The sequence below is a fragment of the Alosa sapidissima genome, chromosome 17 (genome assembly GCF_018492685.1).
Source record: "Alosa sapidissima isolate fAloSap1 chromosome 17, fAloSap1.pri, whole genome shotgun sequence".
NCBI classification, from domain to species: Eukaryota; Metazoa; Chordata; class Actinopteri; order Clupeiformes; family Clupeidae; genus Alosa; species Alosa sapidissima.
Window position 1 is genome coordinate 31,045,199 of NC_055973.1, and position 5,000 is coordinate 31,050,198.

Below are 5,000 nucleotides of genomic sequence, written 5' to 3' on the forward strand. Positions count from 1 at the left end.
GTGTGTGTGTGTGTGTGTGTGTGTGAGGTGCATGAGGTGCATACATAGTGTGTGTGTATATGTGTGTGTATGCGTGAGTGCATGCATTGTGTGTGTGTGTGTATGCGCACATGTGTGAGTGAGTGCATACATGACGTGCGTGTGTTTGTGTGTGTGTGTGTGTGTGTGTGTGTGAGTGTGTGTGTGAGTAAGTGCATACATGACGTGCGTGTGTGTGTGTGTGAGTGCATACAGTACATTGTGTGTGTGTGTGTGTGTGTGTGTGTGTGTGTGTGTGTGTGTGTGTGAGTGAGTAAGGGGGTGGAATGGGGTCATTACTGTCAGCTTGGACAGAATTGCGCTCTCCATGTGCTGGAGGATCAAACGAGGGGGATCAATGCTCTCCCTTCCCCTGCCCATTGATTAATGACCCGCCCGGCACACTCGGCCTCACTGTAGCGGCCTCTGGAATCGCACGGCCGTTTTTACAGCTCATTCCATTGTTACCCAGCGGCCACGTTGAAGAATGGAAGGAGCGCTTTATTGAGCTGCTTTTAGTTTAATGGACAACACGAGCGCTCCAGCATGTCCACGGCTGTGGAGCGTAGCCTTTTAACACCAGCAGGGCCCACACGACGTGTGTGTGTGTGTGTAGCGTATCCTTTTAACACCAGCAGGGCCCACACTGTGTGTGTGTGTGTGTAGCGTAGCCTTTTAACACGAGCAGGGCCCACACGACGTGTGTGTGTGTGTGTGTGTGTGTGTGTGTGTGTGTAGCGTAGCCTTTTAACACCAGCAGGGCCCACACGACGTGTGTGTGTGTAGTGTAGCCTTTTAACACCAGCAGGGCCCACACGACGTGTGTGTGTGTGTGTGTGTGTGTGTGTGTATGTGTAGCGTAGGCTTTTAACACCAGCAGGGCCCACACAAAGTGTGTAGCGTAGGGGTGGGCGATAAATATATCGTCTGCGATAATATCGTGATTGCTGTTTTAACGATGTGCAAATTGACATTATCGAGTATTTAAATTACTTAGGGGGGAAAACACCCGAAATCACGCATTGAACCCCCATACATTCACTAAGCCAGGAGGTGAATGCGTGAGAAGCCCCTGGCTGCAGCAGAGCAAGTCACGTGGTAGTGCTAGTGGTCCACGTTGTCACACGCGGTCGCACGCAGCCTAATGTTTATTTCGTGCAGCTACTTCGTTCAAGTGGCATTGATGCGTTAAAGTAACGGTATTATATGTAGTGTTGCACGGTGTATCGATACTTAAAAGGTATCACGATGCCTTAACGCAAAAAACGATACGATTTCCGACGTTTTTAGAATCGATACTTTATTAAAATTAACGTTCTGTGTCTGCGTGAACTGCTGCTCTCACTGCTCCTTGCACGCACCTAGGCAAGTGGGCGTGTCAAGCAGGCAGCTCTGAGTGAGTGAGTGCGCAGCCAACGTCAACATACAGTAGTTCTTTGCCGACCGTCCTCGGCCTTGTGGATAAAACAAAAGGTGAAGTGAAATCTGCAACTATTTCGGATACATCGCGAATAGTGAAGGCAAGCCATCAGGTACACAGAGGCCCGTTTGTGAAATATGTTTCAAAGTCATTTAAAAGCAGTAGGCTACGCATGGAACTTGGCTGAACACCTCGCAGACATATCCCAACATTTTTGTTCGAAGAACGGCAGGTTAACGAATATGCTATAGAAAACACGACTACATGGTTAGTGCCAAGTTCTTCTCTTCTGTTTTAGTCTAGCCTAAGTGAAACGAGTATGGTTCTCTGGGATTAAGCGAACCTTCCTTCATCAATGAATTTTGACGAGACATAACGAGCTGTAATCATTTTGACGAGACATAACGAGCTGTAATCATAGGGTGCTAACGTGATGAAAACGCAATGTTCACGCCAGAATAACATTACCATAACTTGTAAACAATCTATTTCATGTTCGGTCAGTACTACTGGTAATATTTGTCATGGCATGTAGACTGCAATTTGTTCAATAAGTATTGCCCAGATACTAACGATAGACTAACCGAAATGCGCTAATTAAAGCCCACAGCATATAATACCACCAAAGCGTGTTAATAATAGCGGCTTATTGTTACGTGGTAGCAAATCATGTTATCAAAGAAATAGACGTAGGCTAATGTAGGAATGCACACAGACATATTGCAACAGGTAATAGTGTAGGCCTATCTGACGAAGACCTGAGTGGTTGGAATGTCGTACTTGTACACTGGGCGCAAAGAAGACTATCCTCACATTTTTCCCTTTGCAACTGTCAAAGAAATCCCATGAACACGGGAAGGCCTAGGGTAGCCTAGGCTATACTGTACATCAGATGGCCTAAAGATTAGGCCCCTCTGCATAGCATTCAGTGATTGGCATGCAGTAATTTCAACAATGACCTTGATCTAGCCTAGTTTGGCTATTTAAAGCTACTTTATTTGCAAAACACAACACAATGTAAATGAACTATAACAAAAAATAAAGGACTTAATCACACTAAGTAGGCCTACTATTTTACTGACTATAAAAATAATAATTATGTAGAAAGTTTAGAACCCAGAATTGACCTGCACACTACAAAAGTGCACCGAATTCAACACAAATGACTCAATACACTTGGAGGAGGTATGAGTCCTTTCTTTTCCAGATATCTTAGGATTTCGTTAGCATGTCTATGGGATTTCTCATATAAATTAGCCATAAGCTAATGCAATAGTTTCTTTTCTGTGAGGTCTGCTTAGTTTTACAGTGAAACCAGAGAATGTCTAATAAGGACATAGACTGGCTCTGGTGAAACCTAAGTAAAGGTTTGAAAGGAACTTCAGCTTCAGACTTTCTCTTGGGAAACTGTCAGGCCTATCTATCCTCTATAATGTAGCTGGCTAGACCATGTCATTGCCACACATACAATGGGGGCAGAAATGTGTCATAGTGAGAGTGTGTGTGTAGCGTAGCCTTTTAACACCAGCAGGGCCCACACGACGTGTGTGTGTGTGTGTGTGTGTGTGTGTTCACAGCCCAGTAAACGTTCTCATTTCCAGTCATGTCATAAAGAGCTGGCACGCTGCGGATTAATCACCTGTTGAGTGACAACTCACATGTCACGTTTCCGTCTACACGTGTGTGTTTAGAGCCATGTAAACGTTCTCTCTGCCTCACTCACTCTATCCCTCTTGTCTCTCGCCCATTCACACACACACACACACATTCAGACACACCCTGAAACACACGCCAGCTTTTCACAGTTTCACACTGCACTCATTTAAGTAACAGTGTGTGTGTGTGTGTGTGTGTGTGTGTGTGTGTGTTAAAAAAAAGCTGAACAAAGCGCAGCTAAACAAAAGTCCTGGCTCCAGCCACCCCACCCCACCCGCGCCACCCTCTGAGGTGCAGAGGGAGTTCCCCTGCCGGCCGAAACTCCAGCCGCCACACACAGCACGCACACACACACAGCACGCACACACACACAGCACGCACACACACACAGCACGCACACACACGCACACACACACACGCATGCACACACACACACACAGCACACAGCACACAGCACACAAACACACACACACACACAGTTTCCGCTAGAAAAAAATGGTGCCGGTCAAAGTGACCGGCAGAGGTTTCTTTTTCCGGACATTTTGATGATATGCCGGTCAAATATCCTATTATGCCTTCTTAATTAGTCAAATTGAGGAAAACTGGAGACAGGCTATGTAGCTTAAAGAATGACATAATCAGGCTGTATATAATGCAACATGTTCATTAGCCTAACTTAAACATGCCTAACAAGATCTAGCCAGTATCTTTTCATGGACAGCAAGAGTCCGCTTCGTTCGTTGTTTTAAAAAGGCTACGTTGTTTGTTGCTGCTACCCGCGTTATCTCCAGTGGTTCCACTGTTTAACTTGCACAGATGCGCACACACAAGAATGAGCGCTCACACCACTACCCCCTAATGCTATGCCTTTTTATTTGATGACAATAAATTAAGAAATGTTTCCTATTCTGGGAAATGTTTAGTTTCTTTTTCTTTCGGCCGCGGTTCAATGATACCGTTTAATTGTGCCAGAAATTATCCGTGGACCAGTAATCGCCTCGTCGAGGAGGCCCTAACCCTGCAGATCATAGACAGAGAACGCATAGGCCTACTGTATGCTTTGGGTAAAGAACACTTTGCATGTTCAGTGTACACGGAGAATGACAGTGTCTTGGAGCGGCCGCACCCCCTGCAACTCCACTTCCAATGTCACTGATTCCGACAGATACTTTTTAAGGCTAGTCTGCCTGGGCCTGGCAGTGTTTGAACCGCCTCACTCATTTGTTCGTTGTTTAACATTGGACGTTTTAAGCGTGCGATTCCTATTTGAAATGCAGCATAGGCTATGCACACACACAGCGCACACACACACACACACACACATACACACAGCACACAGCACACACACACACACAGCACACACACACAGCACACAGACACAGCACACAGGTGACACCTGAGAGCAAGCACAGTCAGCCACGCCCAGGAGTCTGCTGGGGGTCATCATGCAGGGGAGTTTCGGCTCTTATGGGAAACACAGCTCTGGAGACGTGTGTGTGTGCGCGCCTATCTCCCATCCAGCCGCTGCCAGCTGGACTCTCCTCGTCCACCTCCACACACACACACACACACAGAGCGGTGATCTGGGCCAGCGGAAATGCTGCGCTTGCACTTTTTGTGTGTGTGGGGAGGGGATTGTTTGAGTGCATAGTCTGGACAGATGTGGGATTGTTTTTACATGTCCGTGTTTTAGTGCAGATGTGGGACTGGTTTTGTTTTTACATGTCCGTGTTTTAGTGCAGATATGGGACTGGTTTTGTTTTTACATGTCCGTGTTTTAGTGCAGTGGGACTGGTTTTGTTTTTACATGTCCGTGTTTTAGTGCAGTGGGACTGGTTTTGTTTTTACATGTCCGTGTTTTAGTGCAGATGTGGGACTGGTTTTGTTTTTACATGTCCGTGTTTTA

The 5,000-nt window shown here is 46.2% G+C and overlaps 2 protein-coding genes across 2 annotated transcripts in view; one reads left to right on the top strand and one right to left on the bottom strand.

The window, feature by feature from the left end:
- The window catches only part of stk17a (serine/threonine kinase 17a), a 37,392-nt gene that overhangs the window by 22,410 nt on the left and 9,982 nt on the right, over positions 1-5,000 (top strand). The window lies entirely within an intron of this gene.
- LOC121687973 (probable G-protein coupled receptor 141) overlaps positions 4,138-5,000 on the bottom strand; it is a 13,254-nt gene continuing 12,391 nt past the window's right edge. Inside the window, exon 3 of the transcript XR_006024468.1 lies at positions 4,138-4,152. The gene's annotated coding sequence lies outside the window, so the exon portion shown is untranslated. The remainder of the gene's footprint in view (positions 4,153-5,000) is intronic.